The sequence below is a fragment of the Rhincodon typus genome, chromosome 8, assembly GCF_021869965.1.
Source record: "Rhincodon typus isolate 14 chromosome 8, sRhiTyp1.1, whole genome shotgun sequence".
NCBI lineage: Eukaryota > Metazoa > Chordata > Chondrichthyes > Orectolobiformes > Rhincodontidae > Rhincodon > Rhincodon typus.
Window position 1 is genome coordinate 76,344,734 of NC_063339.1, and position 18,396 is coordinate 76,363,129.

At 38.9% G+C, this 18,396-nt stretch overlaps 1 long non-coding RNA gene across 1 annotated transcript; it reads right to left on the reverse strand.

Annotated features, from left to right (window-relative positions):
* Positions 1 to 1,628: 1,628 nt before the first annotated feature.
* Positions 1,629 to 16,401, reverse strand: LOC109926796. The gene is made up of 4 exons (XR_007262663.1): positions 16,294 to 16,401; positions 13,856 to 13,909; positions 12,747 to 12,827; positions 1,629 to 7,474 (listed from the first exon to the last, which is right to left on the reverse strand). It is a non-coding gene; the product is annotated as an uncharacterized LOC109926796 (long non-coding RNA).
* Between the last annotated feature and the right edge of the window lie 1,995 nt (positions 16,402 to 18,396).

Genomic DNA, 18,396 nt, shown 5'->3' on the forward strand with positions numbered 1-18,396 from the left:
ACACACACACACACACAAAGCAATACATTACTTTTAAATACATTTCCAAAGGGCCAAATGATTTACAAAACAGTCACAAAAAAGTTCTAGCCAATTAAAAACCTTCAAGTGTCTTTAAAAAGAAAATTTGATCAACGTTTTATTTGGTTGAGGTGAAAGTTCCAACTTCATCTGCAAATAGATACGTTGTGTTCGAATGGTGGCAAGATGCTAGTTCCAATTAGACATGATGTGGAGACTGACTAAGGGTATTAATATTACAATCTATTGCTTTCATGAAAGAACCAAATTTTTTATTAGAATAAACAAAAGCATTGAGTCTCTAAGCCTAAAAGAGAAAGGGTTCAAATAATTAATGGTGTGCCCCTGGAATTCTCTGCCACAGAAAGTGGTTGACAACAAGTGGCAAAACATTGAATGTTTTCAAGAAGGAGATGAGAGCTAAAGAGTCTAAGGGTATGGGGTGAAAGCAGGAACTAGTGAGTTAGATAATCAGTGATAATCAATGAATGGCAGGTGCAAGCTATCTGGAAGTAGCCATGCAAGTGGATAAGGTGGTAAGGAAGGCATACTGCATCCTTGCCTTCATTGGTAGGGGCATTAAGTATAAAAGTTGATAAGTCATGTTGCAGCTGTATAAAACTTTAGTTAGGCCACATTTGGATTTCTGGTCATTACATTATAGGAAGGATGTGGAGGCTTTGGACAGGGTGGCGAAGTGGTTTTCCAGGATGTTGCCTGGATTAGAGTGTATTAGCTATAAGGTGAGGTTGGACAAACTTGGAGTGTCTTCACTAGAGGGAGGCTGTGAGGCAACCTGATAGAAGTATATAAAATTATGAGAGGCATGGACAGGGTGGATAGTAGAAATCTTTCTCAAATAATAGGGACATAGGTGAGGGGGAAAGTTTAAAGGAGATGTGTAACGCAAGTTTTTTTTTAAAAGGAGGATGATACGTACTTTGAAAGTGCTGCCAGGGTAGATGGTACAAGCAGATATGATAGCAATATTTAACAGGTATTTAGACAGGTAGGCAGGGAATAGAGGGATATGGACCATGTGCAGGCAGTTGGGATTAGTTTAGAATGGTATCATGGTCAGCGCAGTGATGGTGGGCAGAAAGTCCTGTTCCTGTGCTGTTCTGTGTTAGGCTCGAAGTGCCAAATGGCCTACTCCTGTTCCTATTTTCTATGCTTCTATTGTGCTAAAATAGGAGGTAATGTGCTCATTATTGCATTCAGATCCACTTCATTTCTCAATGAATGCAAGAATTTAGGGACAGAGCCTTACAATGATCTGCACAGGATTATCATTGTTCAAAGAACTCGGTAGGTGGAGCGATGGGTTATATAGCAGTGTTTTAATAAAGTGCATTAAAAGCTGAATTATACCAATATATTTAATTACCAATAATTCATCCTAATCACACTTCATGTTTGGACGGATAAAGGCTATAACAGTACCATTGAGTTTATCGTTGGGGACAAAGTGTGGAAATTTCACCTCCCCAGCAACTTCTCACCCCCATCCCTCGAAATTTCCTTTATAAAAATCTGAATGATAGATTTCAATATATTAGAAATTAGAACAAATACAGCTTCAATTATTAATAAATACAATACAAAAATTTTAAATTCAAATGTTTAGTGCTAATTTTAATTTTTGTAAAACAAAAACAAGATTGCTTGATGCAAACAAACCAAATATAACAATTCAGCAGATTGCATCATAGAAAGATAGACAATTTGTTACTTGTATTTGTGAAAATACAGTAAAGTGTGTGCAAGTCACCACAAAAACAGTGCCATTTAGTTACATAAATTACATTAAAAAATGAGGCAAAGTTAAGACAAATGTCATTTTTGTTCAGTCCACGGCCTCCTACTTCACGAACCGGCCATCGCCGAATACTGGGGCCAGCCCACCTGCCGAGGACCAAGGCCTTCTCCAACTTCCGAGTACCGGGTCCTGTCCAACTGCTGAGGACTAGATAACCGTGATGCCACTGAATAAGTCTATTGTTATCCACTGTCCTGTATGTGGTATGGTTAGTCATGCTTGTTTGTCAGTGAATTTGAATATAAAAACTCCTGTGGGATATAATTCAGCAACATTACGAAAATAGGCAATGTAGAAGATTCATGCCGTTCTAACTCAGAGTCACAATCAGTCCCTGTGGTCCTGAGAGTGGCAATGCATTATTAATCCCTATGCTTTAATGGATGACTGTGCTGCATACTACTACTTGGAAGGCATCTTGTCAGATGACAGAAAAAGATTAGACATTATTAAGACATCCCTTTTTGTAAATTTAATCAACAGTGATTCATCTTCTTTCAAAATTCTTTCAATTGGAATTCTCACTTATTTATTTCCTCCAATTGACAAATTAATTTCTCCAAACTTGTTAAATTCCCATCCCACTCCTCCCCCACCACATAACACTATCCATTCATAGATGCCCTTACATTGCAGAGTAAGATGGTGTCACGTGTAAACTTACTTTAAATTTTACTGCTCCTGAATTGCCTGCTCCCTCTGCCCATTGGCTTAACAAAGGGAATAAACTCACTTTGTGGGGGACCTACGAAACAGAATCCTATTGAAGTAATCTCTGCGACAACATGGCAATATGTTGTCCTTCGATCCAACAAGTGAAATGTGCTACTGCAGTTTGTTAAACTATGAGAACTCCTTACTCCACACAGTTTCCTGTTATTAGATTCACAATCCATTACAAAGATGGAGAGAGTTAGATATATTTCCACACTGAAGAGGCCTTCACCAGACAACTGGACCAGAGATGGCTTGAAACACTTTGGAAAAATTCGCTCAAGTGTATTCATCAGTCTACATCGTACTGACAAAAAGACTGTCACTTTGTATCATACATCATAGATTAGTTCATCATCTAGGAAATTAACTCATTTGTAACACAGACACATTGCAACCACTTTGGTATGGTGAAAGATGTCATTTGGGTTGTCCCATAACTTTCATTGTGCTGGGCACTGACCTGTCTCACAATAATTTGCAAAATATTATGTTTACGTTTTGTGGATATTTCTAATGTGTCTGTCAGTCTCTTGAGAGTGATATGTGTCATCTAATGACTTGAGGTCCAATCTAGCCTGACAGACCAGTCAAACACCATCACATTCAGTTCTGTACACATCCTAGATTTCATGTATTCCTACATTCACATGACTCAAAATCATTTGAATAATAAGTTGTGTGAGAGAAAAGTTATCTTCAAATTCTATGTGGAAAAGATGAACATGTTGTGGTTATTTTTCGCTGTGGGTTTTGGATTTGTTTGACTCAAAAGCTAAAGCAATCTGAACCAAGGCCAGTATTCTGGTCACTGAGGATTAGGCTCCTACAGGAATGACAACTTTGTTTTTTTTAAGCTGTAAAAATTAAGTTTGATGTCTCTTTATACCTTGCACTCTTCTAATCACCCTAATACCACAACCTGTCATCGATCCCAAGACCATTGGACTATGCTCCATACCTGGTACAGGCAGCTTTGTAAGAAAACATCTGTGGTATATAGCAATCCAACCAATCCACCTGCTCTTCAGAGAACAGAGTCAAGATATATTTTGGAAAATTCCTGACCTTGAAGGAAATGTTTCATGAGGTCTAGCGAGATATGCTTCTGGTCTTGAAATCAAGGGGACAGTTTGGGAATGCACAGAACAATCTTCACAGTCTGTACTATAAGCAGGATTCCTGACTGTGGGTTGTGTATTTTAGGAAACTACTAAAGCACCAACCCCCATCTTACAGACATTAAAACTAATGGTCGGAAAACTGCACACTCTGCCCATGGATTCCAAATTGTGGGGAAATAGGAACTTTGGAAGGACCCCCAGTTATGTTTGAACTTATGTTCAGAAGGGAGAAGTTCAAATGGAGGACCATTACTTGCCCACAGTACAATGTTTCTGCAATCAAATAATTGGAAATAATAAAAGGAACAAGTTCTTGTTCAAAGCAAAAATATAAACCACATGAGCATACTGCATATTTAAAGTGAATGGCACAGAAATGTCTATTTCAAGTTGAAAAGAATTTGAAGGGTTCTGCTAAATGTAGAATGCTTTCAGGGTGTTCATGTAATTTTACATATATTATCTCTTCTGTGACTTTTCTCACAGGATAAGCAAAGGGTGATGAGCAGATAAGAACACAGATTGAATGCAACATAGTCTTGAAACGTTGAGGTTTAAAAGACAGAAGGAATGGCCCAAAGAAAATGAGGAACAAGGATAAGGACAGCTAGCCAAATTCCAAGTGGAGAGTGAGTGAGTGATTTGCAAGTTCAATAGTCCTTGCGAAGAGGAGTCCAGGAAGTGAATAGTTGGAAAGTTTTGGATGCCCAAGGGAGAGAAAGACAAACTGTAGTGTGTTAAGTGGGTTGAAAATATGTTGTTGGGCCTTACAGAAAAAGAAGAAACAACTTGCACATTGTCGGGTCTTTCACTTAGCTATTTGTCTTCCAAAGATTAGTGAGTCAATTGGTGTAGGCAGGGAACTGAAAAGGCAACTGAGGAAGAGTTCAATATTCTCATTTCCTATAAATGACTAATTTATTGTGGTATAGTGAATATCAGCCAACCTCAAAACTGGACATTAAAATTTGTTTCTCTTCACAATATCTGTTTGGTTGTTTTATGCACTAGAAACAGTGCAAAAGTTTTAAAGCAGGTGTATCAAAATCATACTGAACCAATCCAAAATAGGCAAAGAATATTAGAATTGGAAATAGACTCTGCAACTCAAAGGAGTATTTGTCAGAAAGTTGAAGGTGATTTGTAGCCTTCCACCCCCTCTTCAGTGACAGTCATTTCACAGGAATAAGTTTGAGTGGACCTTTGAAATGTTGATGGGCTAACCATGGATATGACCACATAAACAAAGAAAACTGTGTGGTAACACTGCTGCTTGCTAGGAGAAGAGGTTATTATAAAGTTATTTGCAGTAAGTTATATAAAGATCTGTGTCTCTTTTGGGACAATGCAAAATAAATTGCACAGAGCTGAAATACAAAATTTGGATGAATTTTTGGTCATGTACTTCATCTCAATCGATCAGTATTTTTGATGATTGTCAAGTTATATATCATTCATTATTATTTAATACCTAAAGTGTAGCATTCCAGAATGACCATGTTGTTTATTATTTTTCCATCGGATAATGGCAGGATCAGTTTTTGTTGCTGATACAGCAGTAGTAGAATTTCTCATTCAATGTAAATGTGGCAGATTCCTGTCAGGCCTGCTGCTAAGTCATTTTGTTGCAGTCGCAAAATCTAACACAGTATACAGATTCTAAATGTTGAGTGGAAGGATGGGGAAAATGTTACGTTACAAGTTCCCTTGGGGTGGGGTTCCTAACATTAAAACCTTTAAAACCTAGTAAATGGCCCAAATGTTTCTGCAAATAATTTGAGGTGACAAGTCAGTTTTGACATGAAAACAATCAATAAATTCTCATCACTACAGGTGCCCTAGAAAATCTGACTATTTTCTTGTTCTATGCACAAGAGCCCTGAACTTTGTGCTTATCTGACTATAGTCTACAGAGAAAAGTAATCTGTGTCTTTGTGACTATTTTATCTGCCAACACTACACTTGTCATTCATTGTAAATGAAAAACAGTGCCTTTGCTGGGTATAGCAGCAGTACTAAGCTAATCTTAGCACCTGGTTATTTGCTTAACTTGCAGATATCTTGCTTGAATTGCTGTGAAGAACACTCAAACATTAACTTATTTGGATTTTTATATAAAGGTTCTGCACTTTGCCTTATTTCAAATATATTTGAACTATAAATGGAGATCTTACTCCCAAGTCAAATAATAGACACTGAAATTTATCTGCTTCTTCATCATGAAGCTACAGCAGATGACCATTTGCACTGCATTAGCAATTTGCTGTTCTATGAAAATAAGATTATCAAATGGTAACAAATCAATCTCACACCTAAGTTAAATCTAAATATTGTAGCTGGTGAAATGGAGATGATAGTTTTTGCTGTGCAATGCAGAAATACACATCTGTCTCTCCAATCTGTACCACCATCCTGAAGCCACTGATTTAGGTCACTCCACGAGTTCTGTTCCATAACTGTCCTTCGCAATCTTCACAAATGCATTTAGACAGTAAGAGCTGGCAGATCAAGGAAAAATTAAAAAAAAAACTTTCATAGGATGTGGGCATCATGAGCAAGGTCAGCATTTGTTGTCAGTGCCCAATTACCCTTCAACAGAGGGGCTACTTGCCTCTTTCAGAGAGCACCCCACATTGCGGTCAGTCTGGAGTCACATGCAGGCCAGACAACGTAATGATTCTTTTCCTAAAGGACAAGTTTTTAATTTCAGATATATCAATTGAATTGGTGAATTGGTGATATGTGAACCTGTGTCCTCACAGCATTATCCTGGGCCACCAGATTACAAGCCCAGTGACATTACCATGATGCCACACACCCCCCAGGTCTGATCTTGGCCCTCTTCTCACAACTTCACACAAATGTACACCTTCTGCACTCATTAATTGAGTAAATATTGACTGGTTTTCTCCTCTCTTTAGGCCAGGGTGTTGAAGGCCATCTGTGGCATTGTTATCTGAACTTGATTAATGGCAACATAGAGTGAGAATCCAACCTAGTTTGCTTTGCTCTGAATGATCACTACACGTTCATTTTGCTGAACGAACAGCTTCCATCTTTAAGTATTTTTATGAACTCATTGCTCAGTCGAATGGAAAACATTTCATCATGCTTCTAAACAGTCATTTTGTAAGTCACAAAGGTACACAAGCACTATAAATGTGTTGAGGCAAATGCACAATAACAGTACAAACTTCCAAAATCAGAGTCTTCTGAAACACCAATTCTGTGATCCTGGAAATTTATATGCTGCATTACCTTAAAAAAAGGACAATGTCTTCCTTACATCTGTGCATATACCTCTTGTATGCTTATCCAAATAAATTGAAGGAAACAATCTTAAAATTAGCCCATTTGAAGCTCCTGTTAGAAGAATATGAATAGAAACCATGAAAAATAGATTTCTTTTACATACAGGAGACAAGCCAGTCTCTTCATACAGTATAGGAAGTCTCGGCTGCCAGAGGAAAATAAATCAGTCAACTCTTTGGGATCCAATATCTATCTCCTGTATGTAAGGGTTTGAGAAAAGAGTGGTCTCTTTGAGATTTGAAGAACATTCTCAACCTCTGACCATCAAGTTGACATGATTTATGATATTTTATGGTTCTTCAGAGACAGAATAAAATACCAGAATAACAGGACAAGTTGGATTCAAAGTTCTTTACATAACACAAGGATATTCTGCAGTGGAACAAAGACCTTCTAAGCTCTTATGCTTAAAACAGGACAGTGTTTAGCTTCTTAGGCTGAGGACATTTTGCATTTCTAGTAGTTCACTCGCGGCATTTGCATCCTAGATGAAAAGAAAAACAGAACTGTAATATCTGGAGACATGCAACATTTGTGTTAGAGAAGCAGGAGCCCGAGAAACTCAAAGACCATTTACATGTAGCTAGTGAGCAGGAGAAAGCAAGCAGAGGGCAAGTGGTTCCTCAGAGGCATAACAGGATTTCAGGGACAGAATACCACAAGGCAATGTTATATCATCCAACATCATCATCCCCTTCCTCACCCCACTCCTACATTGCAAGACGATTGTACGGGTAGAATGTTAGAACAACCGCAGTCAGATCTCCTGAATGACAGAAGAGATAGACAATAAGTGAAGTATGAGATGAAGGACAGGAAGTATATGAAGCATATGTATATAACATATAGTAGGTTGATAGTACATGTGAGAACCAGGCTAAGTGTAGAAAGTTCAAATGGGAGATGAACTAGGAAATAAGGAAAGAATGGGGAAATGAACGAAGAATGTAAATAAAGTAGGATGTAATGACTGTGCAATTATAATATACAATTCACAAAGAAGCTTAATTGGATCTTTCAAAATGGATCAGGGCAACTCACAAAAATGGCTCCAAAAGTCATATGATTACCCTTGAGGATTGAGCCGGCACTGAGGCAAGACTACTAATCTCAGGAAGAAATCATAAGAAACCTTGCAGAAATTCAACAAACCAATGAAACAGAAACTCTCAGACATTGGTTTCTCTGGAGGTGTGAACAGCTCAAACTAGCTCATCACAACCTGCCAATGAAAACTATCTAAATTGAAGGATAAGACAGTTAAAAACTAATTAGTTTGACAAGATGACAATAGGTGGGACTACACCCCAGGTTTAAACAACTCAACTCATAATATGGAAGCATGATGTTACAGCTTTAGGACAGCAGCCATCTTAAGTTTGATTTCTATGAAACTCTGTGAGACTCCATTTTAAAATAAAACCAGTTACATAGGAAGATGATCATGGTTTGTTGGAGGTCAGTCATCTCAGCTCCATGATATCTCTGCAGGAGTTCCTCAGAGTAGTGTGCTGGGCCAAAACATCTTCAGCTGCTTTATCAATGACTTTCCCTTCATCATAAGGTCAGAAGTGGGGATGTTCACTGATGATTGCACAATGTTCAGCACCATTTGCGACACCTCAGATACTGAAGCAGTCCATGTCCAAACGCAACAAGATCTGGACGATCTTGGGCTAACATGTGGCAAGTAACATTTGCACCATACAAATGCCAGGCAATGACCATCTCCAATAAGAAACAGTCTAACCACTGTCTCTTGACATTCAATGGTGTTACCATCACTGAATCCCCCCACTATCTTTCAACATCCTGGAGGTTATCGTTGACCAGAAACTCACCACATACACACAGTGGCTACAAGAGCAGATCAGAGGCTAGGAATATTGTGGCGAGTAACTTACCTCCTGACTCTCCAAAGCCTGTTCTCCATCTACAAGGCACAAGTCAGGAATGTGATGGAATACTTTCCACTTTGCTGATTGGGTGCAGCTCAACAATACTCGAGAAACTTGACACCATTCAAGATAAAGCAGCCCACTTGATTGGCACCACATCCACATGGATCCACACTCTGCACCATCAATGCTCAGTAACAGCAGTGTGTACTATCTACAAGATACTCTGCAGAAATTAACCAAAGATCCTCAGACAACACCTTCCAAACACAGGACCAATTCCATCTAGAAGGACAAGAGCAGCGGATACATGGGAACACCACCACTTGCAAGTTCCCCTCCAAGCCACTCACCATCCTGAGGTGGAAATATGTCACTATTCCTTCACTGCCACTGGGTTAAAATCCTGGAATTCCCTCTCTCACGGAATTGTGGGTCTACCTACAGCATGTAGACTGCAGCAGTTCAAGAAGGCAGTTCACTACTACCTTCTCAAGGGCAACTCAGAATGGGCAATACCCAGCCAGCAACACCTCGGTCCCACAAATGAATTTTAAAAAATGCCTTGCAGCAACCTACTTCTACCAGTAGATGGAGGCAAATAAAACTTGAGGTGAGTGTAATTTTAAACACAAACAGAAATTGCTGGAAAAACTCAGCAGGTGTGACAGCATCTCTGAAGAAGGGCCACTGGACCTGAAATGTTAACTTTGCTTTCTTTCCACAGATGCTGCCAGACCTGCTGAGTTTTTCCAGCAATTCCTGTTTCTGTTTCTGATTCTGAATTCCAGTATCTGCACTTGTTTGTTTTCTTTTGTTGCATATAATTTTAACATGGACTATATTAATACTGGAGGAGGGGGCTCTTATTGCACAGTGGTAGTGTCCCTACCTTTGGGCCAGGAGGATTAGGCTCACATCCCACTTGCTCCAAAGGTGCATCATAACAACTCTGAATAGGTTGTTTAGAATCTTCTTATTTATACCGGGGAGCTAGGGCCATTGTGGTATAGTAGTATAGCAGTAGTGTAACCTCTGAACCAAAAAGCCCCAGTTCAAGGCCTCCACCAAAGATGTGTAATACCATCGCTAACCAGGTTAATTAGAAAACATCTATAGTTCCATTGAATGTAGAACAATTAAAACATATTTGCTTTTGATGATATGTGGGGAATTTATTAAATGTCTGCATGGGATAACTAATAAAGTATCTCACTGCAATGTTATAAGAGTGTCACAGATTCAAGTCTTACTAGGATTTTATTAGGGCTCTTGTGGTGCAATAGTAGTGTCCCTACCTCTGAGCCAGGAGGACCTATTTATATCCCGCCTGTTCCAGTGTGTATCTGAATAGGTACATTTAAAAAAATTCCATCCTTCCTTAGTATGGAGGTCAGTCCATTTAAAGATATAATTCCACATGGTTGGCAGAACACAGAGAGGCTTATGTGTACAAATCAATGAAGGTACATGGGATCATCTATAAATGGAGGCATACAGTACAAAGCCAAATAAGTTGCACTGAAGCTTTCTAAAACCCTAGTCTGCTTGAATTTGGGCTACGTTTTCTCAGGTGGGTTTATAATTCCCTATGTCTATCTCAATTCTGAGTTGTAAACCCAGTGGCCATGGTCGGATATTAGAACTGATCTTCCAGAGGCAGCAAATTAAGGACTTGCCTCAGGGAACCCTGTTTAATTGGAGTTAGTGTGGGAAAGTCTATTCAGTGTGGCCTGTGGATCGTATAGTTAGTATCCTTTACAGTGAGGGTGCAGCTGAGAGGCGAGAAACAGGAACAGCAGTGGCACCTTTAGGCACTTTCAGGAGAAGGCAGCAGATGCTACAGCTAATTTAGCAGGGACTTCAATCCACAAGACATGGCTACAGTTGTATGCCTTCTGCTTGAAAAAAATAAGTGCACCCTGGAGCATTGCAAATACGACACCAGCAATTTAATAGATAGTCTATTATGGTTTGTGGCTCAGAACTACCACTGTGGATCTACCTAATCTCTATTTCTAGTCATCTGACACAGTAGGTGACCCCTGTACTGTAGGAAAAATTGTAATCTATTTCGACAATACGGCCTAATTATTCCATTAAATGCCCTAATTGGCTAGCTACTGCTATTAGGAGCTCACCTCTGGGAAACTGGAGGCTATAAGGACTGCAGATGCTGGAAGCCAGAATCTATAGGTGTTAGGCTAGAAAAGCACAGGAGGTCAGATAGGAAAAATTGTCATTCCTGCTCCTCTGATGCTGAGCTTATCCTCGCCTCTGGGAAAAGTGCCTGGAAGTGGAAACATGTAGCAGCACTGGCCTGATACAAGTTAATTGTATTTTCCTCATCATTCCAACTTCAAAGCTATCTATTAGGGTCTGGGAAAATTTGGCATATTGTGTTGAATTTTTCACACTGCTTATTAGTAAAAATGTTGTTATTAGTGGGAGTGTAGTAACAGTTTACAAATATAGTTAAGCGGTTAATATAGAGAAGCTGGTTTGTTCTGCTTAGAAGGTTTTAAGAGGAGATCAGGAGATATTCAAAATCATGAGGGATTATGCCCATCCCCAACTGTCCTCAAGAAGGTAGTGGTGAGCTACTTTCTCGAACTGTTGCAGTCTGAGGTGCTTTTAGGCAGGAGTTTCCAGAATTTTGACTCAGTGAGAGTGAAGTGACAGCAATTCAGTTCCAATTTAGGATGGTGAGAGACTAGGAAGGAAATTTGCAGGTTATGGTAGTCTCATGCATCCACTGCCCTTGTTCTTTTAGGTAGTAGCAGCTGCAGGTTTGGAAGGTCTGGTAATATAGGTTTTGTGATTATAAGATGAATTACCGATGATATGAGGATATTTTTACACATGTAGTTAGGATTGGTGGATGCAGATTCAATCATCTTCGAAAAAGGGAACTGCAAAATCATTTGAAAAGAAAAAGTTCTTACAATAAGGAAAGGGTGGCGGAGCAGGACTAACTGAATTGTGCTGTCAAAGAATTGACACAGATATGAAGAGACAAATGGCCTCCTGTGCTGTAACCATTCTATGGTTAATACAATAATGGATAATACAATAGATACTAGCAGTCCTTTTGTGTTGGAGAACACTTTGTGTCCTGGCCAAAAACTACTACTCAACTGGTTAATTGAATATTCAGTGGCAGTCAGTGAAAATCATAACTTGAGCTGTTTACTGTCCTCTCCCCTGTCTGCACACGTACGCACTTTCAACAAAAATCACAGGAAAGGCCTGAGGGAAGGCAATACTTGCTAAGTTTGCTTCTCTGTGGAGTACAAAAATTAGGGAGTGATTTAATTGCTGTTTTAGGATTTTGAATGGAATTGATAGAATAGATAAAGAGAAACATTTTCTGCAGATGGGGGAGTCTAGAACAAAGAGCCATAACTTTAAAATCAGAGACAAGCTGTTCCAGAGGGAGGTTAGAAAACACTTCTGCACACAAAGTGTGGAACTTCCATCCACTAAAACAGGAGGTATGCTAGGCTATAGAACCAAGGTGGGTTAGGATATGGATCAGCTGTGATCTCACTGAATGGCAGAACAGGCTTAAAGATTCAAATGGTGATCCTTTTTTATTATGTAGAAATATTATATATATATAAAATAACAGCGTGCCATTCAACAAAAGATATGGTAAGACTTTCAAAACTGGTTTCAATTGCAGAATCTTAAAAGTGAAGTTCAACATTGCAAAACTGTCAAGAAAAAATTTACAACCATATTAAGTTGGACCTGTACCGACATAACTCACTTGCAAATAGGAACTTTTGCCTAATTAAATACCATGTTTTTCTCAAAGCAAAAAAGGCTGCTAATCCTGTGCTGAATTATTCTTACCTCCTTAGATTTGATGGGTAACGCAGATGCTAATTCAAGCCAATGTAGGGCAGTGGCATAGCTCCCAAGATCCCTGTAGCACTACGAATACCAGAAAAGCTAAATTAGTTATAGTAATTTGAGTAGACTTGGTGATTGCTATAACCAAAATCATCTTCCAAAGCTCTATGAATTCTGGAATGGTTCCTGTAGATTGAAAAGCAAATATAACTCCACTTTTAAGTGAATAAGTTACATCTGTGTAAAGGTTTCAGTTTGTGAAAATTTACAAACCAGGAGTGTTTGTTAGAAATCTGCATTGGTATTTTAAGCTGTGAAAGTCTAAGATCTCAGTTTGTGAGCAGTCAAAGGAAAAGGCTTCCCAAATCAGAAAACCAGAACCGAGAAGAAACAGTTCAGTCAAACATACAGATTTGATAAGGAAGGACATTTTCTGGATTTTGATTATCTGTAAAGTGATGCTGTTGGGAAGTAGATCAGATTATATTTTGCCATGTGTTTTGAAAACTTTCAAATTGTATTATATTTAGAATGCTTGTTTTGGGATTTTATTTTTATTTCTCTTGTATGATAAACTTCTGTTTGATCATTAAAAACGTATGTGCAGCAATGCATGCTTCTGTGAAATAAAGAAGGCGTAGTAAATACATTCTGTAAAAACTCTGATGACAACCAATACTTTGTTAGAAACTGTTAAAATTGCAAGTAATTTAGTGGGTGATTAGGGTTATTTGATGAATTAATTGACTGGTTAGATAAATATAAAGGGATAACAAGTGGGATTGTTGGGTGAAAGAAACTGTAAACTTGTGAAATTATCAAACTCTACCCATACAAAAAGGTATCTAGGATCCTGCCTCACTCACTGGCTTGGATTCAAATTGACTGAAATTATTGCTGTAAACTGGATAGGATGACAAAGGTATCATCATTGCTAATGCTATGTGAGTCTCGATAGCTCTCAGTCAGCCTCTTTAACCTCGTTTACATTGAATGTCTGTACATCTTTACAATAGAGTGCAGTAATTTTATGGCTTTGACCAGTTAGCATCCCAAAACCCCTTTAGTTATCCCACTGGTAACTATACAGAAAATTGGCACTAGAATACCTTTGCAATGTAGACCGAGTTCACTTTGGAGTATTCTGGTTTCAATTCTTCAGCCTGTAAAGTATATGATAAAGATAACAATATTAGTTTACTTACAATGGCTGATAGTATATGGATTATGACTGTGAATGCTTTTGCTAATGAATTTAAGCCCCTCCCAGTTAAAAGAACAGTCAGGAAAAATAGCTGTTCCATTATTATTTAATGACCAATTGGTCATCAGTAAGATTGAGATGACATTTTTGCCCCTCAGGTCCCAGCTCAGAGAACTGAACTAGTCAGATAACCAACAGTTCTAGGATTCACAGCCGCAACATGTGGGGAGCTATGGCCATTGCTGGGTATAGACCTAGTGTAATGTGTATGAGTTATACCCAGTATAATATCCCCAGTGATGATCTTTGCTGGGACTTGACACCAAGCTAAGTGGAGGAATATCACCAGCACCAAGCTGCAGATCCCTGCAGTGTGGGGTTAGGGATAGTTGCTTTGAGAGGCTGGCAACTGGTGGTAAAGGAAAAAAAAGTCACCTTGAAGGGAATGCTTGCAATGGGGAAAGGGGTCACAAAAAGGTCACCCCTTTGTCTGATACAAGCCTGTGCAGGTGAAGCTACCAGCTTCCCATGTAGCAGTTGCTGGATTTTAGCAGATCCCCTGGCCTTCACATCTGCTGGTTGGGATGGGGAATGTGAAATCCAGCTGAACAAGTTTAGATTAATTATGTAAAAAGACGACGAACAATCAAAGCCAAGAATACACAATAGGAAGAGACCTCCATTTACTAAGTCAAAAAGCTATCTGGCCCAGCTGGAATGAAATATTTGTATCGTCAATAACTATGGGTGAGGTGCCAGATGACTGGAGAGTGGCTAATGTTGTGCCTTTGTTTAAGAAGGGGTGTAAGGAGAAATCTGGGAACTACAGACCTGTGAATCTGACTTTGGTGGTGGGTAAGTTGTTGGGAAGTGATTCTGAAAGGCAGGATTTATATGCATTTGTAGAGGCAAGAAATTATTAGGGATAGTCAGTATGGTTTTGTACGGGGGATATTGTGTCTCACAAACTTGATTGAGTTTTTTAAGAAAGTAACCAAGAAGGTTAATGAGGGCAGAGTGGTAGACATTGTTTACTTGGACTTTAGCAAAGCCCTTCACAAGATTCCCATGGTGGACTATTTAGAAAAGTTAGATCACATGGGAATCAGGGTGAGCTTGCCAGCTGGATACAAAATTGGCTTAACAGCAGGAAACAAAGTGATAGTAGAGGGTTGTTTTTCGGACTGGAGGGCTGTGACTCCATAGCGATCAGTACTGGGTCCATTTTGTTTGTCATTTATATGAATGATTTACATGAGAATAGAAAAGGCATGGTTAGTAAGTTTACAATGACAGCAAAGTTGGTGGTATAACGGAGAGTGAAGAAAGTTATCGAAGATTACAAAGAGATCTTGATCAATTGGGTCAATGGGCTGAAGAATGGCTAATGAAGTTTAATTTGGATAAATGCGAAGAATTGCATTTTGGTAAAACAAGCAAGTTAGGACTTATACAATTCAAAGTAGGCCCTTGGATAGTGTCGTAGAACAGAGACCTAGGGCTTCGTGTACATAATTCTTTGAAGTTTGTGTTACCTATAGATAGGGTGGTGAAGTAGATGTTTAGCATGCTTGCCTTCATTGCTCTGACCTTTTGAGTGGTGAGGCGTCTTCTGAACTATTGTGCACAGTTCTGGTCGCTGTGCTATAGGAAATGCATTATTAAATTGCAGAGGGTTCAGAAGAGTTTTACCAGGATGTTGCCAGAAATGGAAGATTTGAGTTATAAGGACAGACTGGATAGGCTGGGACTTTTTTCACTGGATGTTGAGGGGTGACCTTCTAGAGGTTTATAAAATCATGAGGTGCATAGATAAGGTGAATAGCGAAGATATTTTCCCTAGGGTAGGGAATTCAAAACTAGGGGACATATTTTTAAGGTTAGAGGAGAGAGTTTTAAAAAGGACATGGGGGCAACTCTTTTACACAGAGAGTGGTTCGTGTATGAAATGAACTGCAAGAGGAAGTGGTGGATGCACATTCAGTTACAACATTTAAAAGGCATTTGGATAAGTACATGAATAGGAAATGTTTGGAAGAATATGGAACAAATGCAAGCAAATGGAATTAGTTTATGGAATTGGGAACATAGTTGGCGTGGATGAGTTGGACAGAAGGTCTGTTTCTATGCTCTATTACAAGAACACAAAAAATAATCAGTACCTTTAAAGCAGAAGGAAAATATTAGCTCCTAGGATTACAGAAATTATCTTGAATGGCCAATAATGCTCATTTTTGGATGAGACATCTATAATTTTTAATGTTTTTGATAATTATTCATGTTCGCCCCCATTATTGCAGTACAATATAGAAACACCGACATTTAGTTCAAACTAGACTTCACCTTTAAAAAGTTTTTTAGAGCCTCATCAACAGTGGAACTTGGAGGTGTTCCATAGAAAGTTGCAGCTGCCTTCCTTTCGATCCAACTTAATTGCGCTACCTGCAAAAGAAAATTCAAGTGCCTTGTAAAATTTTATAAAGTGATATACGTTTACCATATAAACACTTATTTTACAAAGGTCTTTGTGGCATACTTAAAACGAAACTGAACATCTTTGGAATTGATACAAGAGATAGTATTGCTGTAAACTGAATGCAGCCTTTTATGTACAGTACTAAGATTTTTAAAACTCTAGTACATGCCTCCAAGGTAACAGGCATACTTTTACATTCTGCATGACCAAAGACATAGGTGCTAAAGGCCTCAGGGCTAAAATAGTGTGTGCTAGGGGTCCTTCAAGTGAACATTTCTATACTTTACTCTTTGCACTTTTGTCGTGTTCTTTAATTATCACCTAATTCGTAAACTTCTGCATATTACTTACACTGACCTACCTTGGCTTCTGGCAGTGGCGTGCTTTTGTTTTAAAATTCACATCCTTGCTCCTCCCTCACCTCTAGCCTTCTCCAGCCCTAAAGCCCTCTGAGATGTCTGTGCTTTCCAAATGTGGCTTCTTTGCATTCCCAATTTCCATTACTCCATCTTTGGCGGGTGTGCCTTCAGATGCCTTGGCTTTAAGTTCTTTAATTTTCTCCCTAAACTACTCAGCTTCCCTACGTGTCTTCTCTTTAGATGCTCCCTAAAACCTACCACTTTTACCAAGCTTTTGGCCACCTGACCTAATGTGGCTTGGTGTGGCTTGGTGTCAAATTTGGTTTGGAATGCTTCTGAACTGCCTCCTCATATATTTTACAACATTGCACAATTCCAAATATATCAGTTATTATTACGTGGAGCAACTGAAGAAAATAAACGTTCTAACTTATAATACCAGTTTCTTGTTTTTATTTGTTTTGTTTCTTAACTTTCTTAAAAAAGTAACATTTCATCTGCCTACTACTTTGTGTACTGACCAACCCAGATTGGGGAGACAGTAAATTATTCCTGACCCTTTGATATGTTAATTGTCAAATAGAAGTAACTGAAAAACATCAAATTAGAGCTCAGATGACAAAACTGGAGTCAGTGTCCCAGACTTTGCATTATAATGACTGAAACTATCAGCATCTGCCATCACAGCTTAATAACTCCAACTCACTGTGAGCAATGCATTTTCGATAAGCAGGTTGGCTAAAAATGCTTTATTTGTGGAACTCTTAAATACAATATAACCAATGTTTCCATGTTGCGACATTCCTCACTAGCACGGAGGTTGAAATATAAATCTCAAATCAACACAATATCATTGACAAGTCTAGCAGATTTCCTGAAGGGGTAGTGTCACAAAGCTTGGGGTTGACATTACCTGGAGGATAAGTCCAATGTAATGTGAAACTGCATTTAAATTGTGCCCAAAGTTTCCCTTTGACTTCCCTTATGTGTAGACATGAAGTGAATCAAAATATTGCTATTGCATTGCTATTCCATACTGTCTATATGGTAACATTTTAATTGTGAGGATAGGAGCCCAGTGAACACATGAAATTACATGTGGACAGGAGAGTAGTAGTTTATGGCAGGCAATGTAAACAAATACTATGTCAGTTCAGACTGTCACAGCTCAAATCCAAGAAGACCACATTGGAAGAGTGCTGCTGAGTGAGGCAAGGAAGGAGAATAGCAGGGGCATTAGCAATAAATTTCAATTCCTCCCCAGAGACTAGAGGACAGCAATGTGGTACTGTTATTCATGAAGGTTGCAACAGCTGAATCAGGAAACCTCAGGCCAGTCACTCTAACCTCAGTGGTGGGGAAATTATTGGCAACCATTCTAAGGGTCAGAATTAATCTGCACTTGGAGATGCAGGAATTAATCAAGACTAGTCAGCACGGTTTGTTAAGTGAAGTTCATTTCTGCTCAACTTGATTGAATTTTTCAAAGAGGTAACCAGATGTGTACATGAGGGCATGCATTCACTGTAGTTTACTGGACTTCAGCAAGTCTTTTGAGAAAGTCCCACATGAGAAACTGACAGCGAAGGTAATAGCCAAAGGGATCCAAGC